Genomic DNA, 11,158 nt, shown 5'->3' on the forward strand with positions numbered 1-11,158 from the left:
TGTTGCACATTCCCAAAGATCTGGTAATTATGGCAATATCTGACGTATTTAATACAATCTGACTCCATTGTCGTCCAGTAATATCCTAGACGCGTGATTTTCTTTGCCATCATGGGTCCACTCATGTGAGGACTGCATTCTCCATCACTTTTTGTGCCTGTGAATTATCTAGGCAACGCAAGACGACACCAAGTGGTGTTCTTTTGTACAATTCTCCCTGCATGAGGAGGTATTGAGAGGCTAGGTACCATTAAGTTTGAAGTTTAGAATGGCCTGGAACCAAGGCTCCTTTGGGCTTTCTTCTTCATTTGTAAGGAGATATACATAGGCTGGTTCTGACTGTCGTTCGACGACGCATATGGTCGGGACTAAATCTTTTCGGTAACTTGTCGTTAGGAGCACCTAGACCAAAACACAATTTATAGCTTCACAAACAACTCTACAATTAGTAAAGAGGCAAGTAAAGGTCGGATCCCAAGGGACGGGAATTGAGATGAGATTTCTATTGAGACTAGTGGTGTCTTAGGGATGTCACAATTTGGGTTGATGTAGAAGGTCACTAAACTAAATAGCAATGAAAGTAAATAAGTAAGATGAATTGAAAGGGTTGTAAACAATTGATAAAAAAGCACTAGGGTATCATGGGGTCATAGGGGAATCATGGGAATTGATCATACAAACATGTTCTCAAATTATAAGCAAGCAATTATTGTTGTGATGGATTGAGTTGGGTTATATCTTACAATCCTAGGAAAGTTTGGGTCCCGGAGCCGAATCGATTAGATTGTACAACACCTACAAGTCGACTTAGTCTTCCCTACTCAACAACATGCATGGTTTAATGAGACTCGAGTTGGTTTATGTCTTACAAGTCTCATTGAAAAGATAGGTGATGGGTAAAAAATGCAAGGATTCATAGGCTCGCATTTCATCAAACATAACATGTGCATGAGTTGAGATCAAAACAAGCAAGCAAATAAACCATCAAAGCATATTAATTTAAGCATGAATCATTCCCCATGTTGGTTTCCCCTAATTACCCATTAACCCTAGCTAGGTGACTACTCACTCATTATCATGTTGATCATGCTAGCAAGGTTGTCAATCATACCAACAAAGTGAAACATGATGAACAAATGAAAGTAATTAACAATAATTAAAAAGGGATTAAGAGAATTATACCTACTAATGATTCCAATAATAAAGCAAAGAATAAAAGAAGTACTTGATGCTTGATTGAGAGGTTGTCAATCTCCCAATAATAACCCAAATAATCTTCAATTACCCAAAATAAAGGATGAACAAGAGAGAGATTAAGGAAATAAAACTTGTATTAAAACTTGATTAATTGTTGATTACAAACTAAAGAGAGATTTGATTGATATTAACTACTCTAAGGATTGATAAGAAGAACATGCTCTTCCAATTAGACTAATGGGGTATTTATAGTGGAAATTAGGTGGATGCATTAAGGTTAACTAAGGGCTTAAATGACGATTAAGTCCCTACTTAAGGAAACGCCGGTATTTTCTGAAGGATGGGCATCTTTCTTGAAGCTTGAAGAAATGAATTTGCGCTGTCTTGGAATCCGTGCGTCTTAGGCACGGGACGGCCGGATTCGTGAGTCTCTGCCCGGGCGTCTTTGGGAGAAGCCGGGCGTCTTCTGGGGTTACTGCCCGGGCGTCTTTGGTAGAAGATGCACGGATTGTGAAGGTGGAGGACGGGCGTCTTCTTGGCAATCCGCACGGATTGTCGTGCAGCGTGCTTTCTTCTTCTTTTCTTCCCTTTTCTTCATAAAATCCTTGGGGATTTCCTCGGGGATGCAAGGATCTTTCCTCATCATTGCCCAACTACTATAATATGTACAAAGGCCTTCTAATCTAGTCTCTCCTTGATGCTTGGTCATTGAATTCAATCAATTTAGTCTCATTTTGCCATGAAAATGCAAGGTTTGCACTCCTTTCCTACCAAGGACACAAAACCTCAAAGAATATGCAAAACAAAGAACTAAAGACAATAAATGACCCAAATATGCACTAAAAAGCATGGGAACAAGGCTAATTCGGGGGCTAAATATGCTCTAATTATGGTCACATCAAATATCCTCAAACCGAACCTTTGCTCGTCCCGAGTAAAGAGGTGATAAAGACTAGGACCATTATTTAAACTAACCTAATAACATAGCCGACATGAGACAATTAGCGGGTCTCACTCCGCCCCTTCAACTCACAACAAGACAACCATGAGGTAGGATGCCTTCTTGCAAGGCAAGGTGGGTCTTGCTAAAATGGCGACACATCCAAACATTAAGCACACAAAATCAAATAATGGATGCATCTACAAAAGGAATAGCCACTTCCTCATCAAGTGGCGGAGTCAACTAAAAGAGAACAAATTTAAGAGCATATATTCCGTCACAAATACTAGTTCAACAAATCACTAAGGCTAAGAGGATGGCACTAAATCACCTCCAAATGGTGTTAAACTAGACTACTTTCGTCCTCAATTTCCAAATACTTTCGTCAAGAGCGATCGGATGGCGTGGAATGATGATCCCCATGATGCTAGTAGCGTATGACATGACAAGTATCGAGTTCTCTACAAAAGTAAAGGTCATGGATCGTCCCAAGCTCGATAAAGTGGCTTGACAAAAAGGCTTTTTGGGAATGAAATGCTCAAATCGTTGTAAACAAGGGTGGATATGACTAGCATTCAAAAATTGACCTCATTCAACTTTCACATTTCAAAAATTAGAGATGGGGTTTGTCCCTTCCGTGCTAATGTCCTTTGCTTTCGCCAATCGCTTATTAGGCAACCGGTTAACCTCTAGACAATAGCTTTTCGGGGTGATAGTCACTCTGTCTTTGGGCGGTTAAATTCACAACCGTGTGGGGGCCCAATTCAATGGATCCCTCTCCAAAGCGCATCGAAGTGGTACGCCTCCATCAAAACGACTAAAATTCTCAACATTTCATAACATTTGAGGTTTCTTTGGCAATAAAACGTTTCCACATACAAAATCTTTGAAATGAGCACTTCAAACTTATTGATAGAAAGTATTTTTGGGTTGCCATACCACAAGGTCAATCAAGGTCACCTAGACAAGTTAACCAAGTCCACATCGCATCACGGGGTTGGATAGGTGACTCACATGCAAACCCTTGACTAGGCTTTGGGTCATGGGTTGAAAGACACTAGTATGACACAATCTAGGGTGTTTTACATCCATTCTAGTAGGCGAAGTCTTAAGTTGAAAAAGTATTTGTAATGGCTTAGTTGCTCTTATCAAAGTTCCCAATTAGGCACTTTTCAAAACATTTCATCTAAATGCAACTATATGCCATGATGCAACTATTATATACATCCTAATGCAAGTGATTCTACCAACTAATATGACATATAAACTAAATGCAAGTCCTAAGTTCACATTGTTATACCGCATCAATCAAAATAAAGCCACATAGTCATTAACATAAAGAGGAAAAAGGAGATTGGAAAGATCATACCATGCGGTCTTCATTATCCTCATGTCTCGGATGTGGCGTAGTCGATCAATGTGAACAAGGATAGAACAAACACAATATATACAATATATACATGACTACACTACAAAGGAAATGAACTTGTATTTGGTTTTTCAATTTTCAAATTTTTATGGTTTTTCGAAATTTTTCAATTTTTTTGGATTTTTTGAATAAAAGTTAAGTTAGAATTCCCCATCCCCACACTAATATGGGCATTGTCCTCAATGGCCAAAATGATGGAAAATCATGCAAGCATGATGTATGAATTCTACACTAAATGCAAGCTACACTAATCTACACTACATGATGCATGGGTTTTTATTTATGACGGAGAGGATAATTTAGATTACCTCCCGTTGTGTATGTATGTACTTCCCCAAACCGAGTTAGACATTATTGCTAATGTCCTAAGGTTGGGTGTAGTTCGTGCACACACTATGCAATGCATGAAACTAAATTTGTCACTTTGGATTTTCAAAAGGTGGGAACGATAAAATGAGAACACCTCAATGAGGCCGAGGTGTTAGTCCTCTATGGTGCTAGGACTACTCCAACAATGATTAAGATAAATAAGTAAAACAAAGAGAGAAATAGACAAACCTCAAGAGAGTAGGAGCCTCCAAAGCTTGCTAATTTTCCATCATATCATCACTATCATCATCTTCCTCACTAGAAGTGGACTCATCACCACTTCCCTCTTTACTTTGTTGTTCACCTTGCGCATCATCCTCTTCTTCTTCTTCACTAGCTTCTTCATCAATGTTATCATCAACCTCTTCATCACCGACAACCTCATTATCACCCGAAAACTCACCCCTAGATGCACTCGGAAAGAAGACTTCCCTATCCGCCCAACTAGGCAAAGGACATGAAGGGTCAAGTAGTCCTTGCCTAGCTAAATGAATGAGGGGTGGATATTGGGCTAAGTAAGCATCTTCCCGATCCTTGAAAGCTTGCTTGTGCATCTCTTGCATAAGAAGAGTCATATAATCATTTCTTGCTTCAACACCTTCGGGTTTGAACTCTTGGTACTCGAAAGGATAGGGTGGTGTGACAATGGAAGAGTAGGGCATTTCAATTTCACCCTTTTGTTGTTGGATAATGTATTCGGCCTCTTTTGATAGGGGAAGTAGATAGTTGGTCCGGTGGACACTTAAACGACAAATCTTCGAAGGCAAAGTAAAAGATCTAGCCTCACTTGTGAGCCATCCATACTTGGTGTCAAGAGGGTTATGAGAGAACCACTTGTACTTGTTTATCATAGTATCAATATCAATGAGATGACCACCCTTTTTCGCCACATACTTGCTATCCTTGTTGAAGTTCGGATCAAAGTATTTAGCTAGAAGAGTGACTAGACCTCCATTCACAATGACGGTAGTGCCTTGCTTCCCACAATCGACATTTAGCCATCTATCCACCAAAAGCCTTAGAGAGTTGAAAGGCTTGGTGAATTCCCTTCCAATGTTCAAGGCCGACTCAAGAAGAACAAAATCGAGTTTGGTGAAATGGTTGGTGTCTTTTCTTGCAATGATGGTGTTCCCTATGACCTTGTGCCACACTCTAATGCCTGGATGGTGGACTAATAGAGCGCGACTAGCATGAAAGTTCTCAAATTTCCTTCCGGAAATCGCCTCCCAAAGAGGGTCGGGGTCATACTTGCCAACATTCTTAAAATAACTCGGTGAATCACTAAGACCCAATGCTTTACCCATTTCCTCAAAGGAGATGCGCCTACTAACATTAGCTAGGCGGAACTCGATGCTTTCCATAGTCTCAACCTTGTTAACTTTCAAAGAACTCAAGAATTCTAAGGTAAGGGAGGGGTATGTCAATTCTTTTGATTCAAACAATTTTTCCAACCCTATGGCTTTAAAGAAGGCTCTAGTTTGATCAAGGACACCCAACTTATCTAAGGCATCTTCACAAATAAACTTGGTGGATAGAAATGATTTTCTAGCAAACTTGGCAAAAGTGTCCCTATGGGATTTGGAAATGAAAATTACCTCCGGATAATTCGAAAGTTGAGCAATTTCCGGAGTAGTAGATGTTGTTGCTTCCATGGGAGGTTGTTCTTGTTGCACTTCCAAGTTTGGGCTAGCTACCACCATAGCCAATGCTTTCTTTGCTTGAAGACTCTTTTGTCTTGATGAGAGTGCCTTCGCCTTTGTTGCTTTTGTTGCTCCCTTTGTCCTTGCCATTGATGAATAAACCAAGAAAAGAGTAAAAATCTTCAATTTCTAGTGTACCCAAATCGATTTAGAGTTGAAAGGCTTTGCCTTTATGAATTCAAAAATCGACTCAAAGGTTGAAGATTTTGTGCTTGGTTTTGATTTTTGTTGAAAGAGGAGTGATTAATTTTTGTTAAAAGGATGTTTTGATTTGATTTTGGTGAATGTTGTTGAGGAATCTTGTTTTTGTGATGGAGAGGATGAGGGTTTTGAGTTATGGGGTTTGTGGGTAGTGTTTTTGAATGAAGAAATGAAGAAATGAATGTGGTATGGGGTTTATAATAAACCCGTAAAATTTGAAATGCAGGGGGGGACGGGCGGCTTTCCTTCGGGACGGCCGGATTCTGCCTGTTCTGGGTTGGGAAATTCTCGCCTAAAGACGGGCGTATTCTAGCAAAGACAGGCGGATTTGAAAATGCGGGACGGGCGTCTTTCAGAGAAGACGGGCGGATTCCTTTCCAGGGATTTTTCTTGTTTTTTTCTCAGCCAAAAGACGGGCGTCTTCTCTTTCAGGACGGGCGTCTTTTTGAAGACGGGCGGATTCTATTGAAGGACGCCCGGATTTGCCAACAGTCCAAAAATTTCAAAAATTCAGCTCATGAAGGACGGGCGGATTCTGACCAATATGCCCGGATTGCCTGAAGACGGGCGGATTCTCTTGAAACCGCTCGGATTCTACCCCTTTTACCCGGATTCAGTTCCATCCGTGTACTTTGCATATCCCTTGTCATTTTTCATTCTTCTTCAAAATCTCGTGTTCTTCATTGTGGGGGCACTACTAAGGCATGAATAGCCTAGGCAATTGCTATCCCCACACTAAGCTAAAGCACTACACATCAATTGAAATTATTAGTCCCTCCCTCACTTCTCTCAAAAATGATAATTATCTTGATCAAGGCTTAAAACTCCAAAAATAACAAGAAATGCAATACAAGAATTGAAATGCGAGTTAGGGAGTTAGAAATATTTACAAATGGTGGTTTAGGGAGGACTCCACCAAACTCTCATTCTTGATGAGATGTCAAGGGGGCATGTCCAAGGTGTTGTTGATGTTGCTCAACACCTTGAAAAAGTAATCAAAAGCTTGTTCATTATCGTGATAAAGTTCTTCAATAGATCTTTGCCCTTGTTGTCGGTCTTGATCGATAGCATTACCAATATAGGGATTGAAAATCCCTTCAAACTCATCGTCCCAAAGACCACACACTTCATCTACTTGATCACTAAAGATCTCTTAAGTTGATAGAGACAACTCTCCCATTATCTTGTTTTGGCCAATGAGGCCATCTTCTTCATTGCTTGACTTTGGTGAGCTTTGCAAGCTCTCTTTGTTACAATTCACTTGCTCTTTGAATGGAGCATCTTCAATTTTCTTCTTCCATTGGAGTTCCGACTTCTTCCTATCATCCTTCCGGCTATAATGATCAATCATAAAACATGGTTCATGCAAACGGGGAGCTCTCATAGTCTTGTCAAGATTGAAAGTTATACTCTCATCTCCCACTTCTAGAGTAAGCTCTCCATGTTTCACATCAATCACCGCACCCGCGGTGTGTAAGAAAGGTCTTCCTAGAATGATTGGAATGTTGGAATCTTCTTCCATATCAACAATGACAAAGTCCACCGGGATGAAAAACTTCCCAATTCGTACGGGAACATCTTCCCATATCCCTAATGGTGTCTTCGTCGATCTATCGGCCATTTGGAGTGTGATATTGGTGCATTTAAGCTCTCCCATCCCCAACCTTTTACTCACCGAGTACGGTATAACACTCACACTAGCCCCTAGATCACATAAGGCTTTGTTGATCGTGGTGTCGCCAATGGTACACGGTATTGAGAAGCTTCCCGGATCCTTTAGTTTTGGAGGTGAACTCCCTTGAAGTATTGCACTACTCACCTTAGTGAAGGCGATAGTCTCAAGCTTCGGGATGGACTTCTTCTTTGTGAGGATGTCTTTCATGTATTTCGCATAGGCCGGCACGTGATTGATTAATTCCGTGAAAGGAATTGAGACTTCCAAATTCTTCACAATTTCCATAAATTTTCCAAGTTGGTCATCAAATTTGGGCTTGGCTTGACGACTTGGAAAAGGAAGTCTAATCACAATGGGCTCCTTCTCCTTGACCTTGTCTTCATTTTTCTTTGAAATTTCTTCTTTTGATGGTTCTCCATCCTTGGAGTTTTGCACGATTTCTTCTTTATCACTAGCTTCCACAACGTCATCCTCAACTTGCTTCTTCGGTGCTTCATACCTTGTACCACTTCTCAAGTGAATGGCACTAACCGTTTCATGTCTTGAGGGATTACTTTGAGGTGGTAATTGCCCATTTTGTCTTTGTGAACTTGAAGATGCTAGTTGAGTCAATTGGGTTTCCAACATTTTGGTGTGAGCTAGAATGTTGTTGATGGTGGTCTCCTTTGCTTGACTATCTTTTTGCATTTGAGTGAAAAATTCTTGTTGATTCTTTTGCATTTGAAGGACCGCTTTTTGAACATCAAAACCTTGGTCATTTTGTTGATTGTATGGATTTTGATTTTGGTAACCTTGGTTTTGGTTGTAAAAGGGTCTTTGATTTTGGTTTCTCATGAGAGGTGGGGTGTATGTTGTTTGAGGGTTTTGAACATTTTGGCTTTTGTATGAGAGATTTGGATGGAATTTGGTATTTTCATTGTAGTAGTTGGAATAAGGGGTACCACTCTTGTATGCTTGGAAAGCATTCACTTGTTCATTTGTGCCCCTACATTCACTTGAGTCATGTCCCAAAGTTCCACAATTCTCACATATCCCACTTGGGATTGATGAAGATGCCGTCATGGCATTAACATGATGCTTTGGTGATTTTGAGGCTTCTTCAAGTCTAGCCATAGCTTTTTCAAACTTCAAATTGATGGTATCAATGTGAGCACTAAGTTGAGCACCCAATTGAGTAATGGAGTCTACTTCATGCTTTCCTCCTCTAGTAGCCTTGCGAGGTCTACTATATTTTGAGTTATAGGCCGCCATTTCCTCAATTTTGTTCCAAGTTTGATTGTCATCAACTTCGGTGAACATTCCATTTGATCCCATGTTGAGAATGTTCCTTGAATCTTCATATAGACCGTTCCAAAATTGTTGTACCAAGAACCACTCGCTAAGTCCATGGTGAGGACATGAGCGACAAATTCCTTTGAACCGCTCCCAAGCTTCATACAAAGATTCTTCATCCCTTTGCTTAAAACCCGTAATTTGAGCTCTTAGCATGTTAGTCTTTTCCGGTGGATAGAACTTTTTGTAGAAAGCTAGAGCCAACTTCTTCCAAGAATCAATTCCGAGAGTGGCCTTATCAAGGCCCTTCAACCATTGTTTCGCGGTGCCAATTAGAGAAAAAGGAAATAAGACCCATCGAATTTGGTCTTGAGTTACACCGGTTTGAGAAATCGCATCACAATAGTCACAAAAGGTCTCCATATGAGAATGAGGGTCTTCACTAGGCATCCCCCCAAATTGGCTCCTTTCGACTAATTGGATAAATGCGGATTTGGCAATGAAATTTCCGGTTAGATGTTGTGGTGTGGGAGTACCATTGGGTAGGTTTTTCCTCGGTGGGTACGGAATGTGATGAAAACTTAGGCATTGTGGGTTGATTTTGTGTTGTATTTTGTGTTGGGTTCTCCTCACCTTCTCTTGCAAAAAGGTTGATGAACTCAATAGTTGGTTGAATATCTACAACCTCACTAATACCTCTTAAATTTCTCCTAGCAAGTCTTCTATTGGTTGTCAAAGTTCTTTCAATTTCACGATCGAAGGGTAACAAATCACCTTGTGACCTTCTAGACATGCAAAATATCAAACAACTCGAAAACAATTAGAACAAACCTTGAGGAGTTTTACTTCGCCAAGGCAAAGAAAGACACAACTAATAACAATATAAGAAAATCTAAATCAAGATAACACCGTCCCCGGCAACGGCGCCATTTTTTGTCGGGACTAAATCTTTTCGGTAACTTGTCGTTAGGAGCACCTAGACCAAAACACAATTTATAGCTTCACAAACAACTCTACAATTAGTAAAGAGGCAAGTAAAGGTCGGATCCCAAGGGACGGGAATTGAGATGAGATTTCTATTGAGACTAGTTGTGTCTTAGGGGTGTCACAATTTGGGTTGATGTAGAAGGTCACTAAACTAAATAGCAATGAAAGTAAATAAGCAAGATGAATTGAAAGGGTTGTAAACAATTGATAAAAAAGCACTAGGGTATCATGGGGTCATAGGGGAATCATGGAAATTGATCATACAAACATGTTCTCAAATTATAAGCAAGCAATTATTGTTGTGATGGATTGAGTTGGGTTATATCTTACAATCCTAGGAAAGTTTGGGTCCCGGAGCCGAATCGATTAGATTGTACAACACCTACAAGTCGACTTAGTCTTCCCTACTTAACAACATGCATGGTCTAATGAGACTCGAGTTGGTTTATGTCTTACAAGTCTCATTGAAAAGATAGGTGATGGGTAAAAAATGCAAGGATTCATAGGCTCGCATTTCATCAAACATAACATGTGCATGAGTTGAGATCAAAACAAGCAAGCAAATAAACCATCAAAGCATATTAATTTAAGCATGAATCATTCCCCATGTTGGTTTCCCCTAATTACCCATTAACCCTAGCTAGGTGACTACTCACTCATTATCATGTTGATCATGCTAGCAAGGTTGTCAATCATACCAACAAAGTGAAATATGATGAACAAATGAAAGTAATTAACAATAATTAAAAAGGGATTAAGAGAATTATACCTACTAATGATTCCAATAATAAAGCAAAGAATAAAAGAAGTACTTGATGCTTGATTGAGAGGTTGTCAATCTCCCAATAATAACCCAAATAATCTTCAATTACCCAAAATAAAGGATGAACAAGAGAGAGATTAAGGAAATAAAACTTGTATTAAAACTTGATTAATTGTTGATTACAAACTAAAGAGAGATTTGATTGATATTAACTACTCTAAGGATTGATAAGAAGAACATGCTCTTCCAATTAGACTAATGAGGTATTTATAGTGGAAATTAGGTGGATGCATTAGGGTTAACTAAGGGCTTAAATGACGATTAAGTCCCTACTTAAGGAAACGCCGGTATTTTCTGAAGGATGGGCATCTTTCTTGAAGCTTGAAGAAATGAATTTGCGCTGTCTTGGAATCCGTGCGTCTTAGGCACGGGACGGCCGGATTCGTGAGTCTCTGCCCGGGCGTCTTTGGGAGAAGTCGGGCGTCTTCTGGGGTTGCTGCTCGAGCGTCTTTGGTAGAAGACGCACGGATTGTGAAGGTGGAGGACGGGCGTCTTCTTGGCAATCCGCACGGATTGTCATGCAGCGTGCTTTCTTCTTCTTTTCTTCCCTTTTCTTCATAAAATC

The 11,158-nt window shown here is 40.1% G+C and overlaps 1 non-coding gene across 1 annotated transcript; it reads left to right on the plus strand.

Annotated features, from left to right (window-relative positions):
- Positions 1–8,892: 8,892 nt before the first annotated feature.
- LOC141654300 (small nucleolar RNA R71) lies at positions 8,893–8,999 on the plus strand. The gene has a single exon (XR_012547861.1). It is a non-coding gene; the product is annotated as a small nucleolar RNA R71 (small nucleolar RNA).
- The last annotated feature ends 2,159 nt before the right edge of the window (positions 9,000–11,158 follow it).

The sequence above is a fragment of the Silene latifolia genome, chromosome 4 (assembly GCF_048544455.1).
Source record: "Silene latifolia isolate original U9 population chromosome 4, ASM4854445v1, whole genome shotgun sequence".
NCBI lineage: Eukaryota > Viridiplantae > Streptophyta > Magnoliopsida > Caryophyllales > Caryophyllaceae > Silene > Silene latifolia.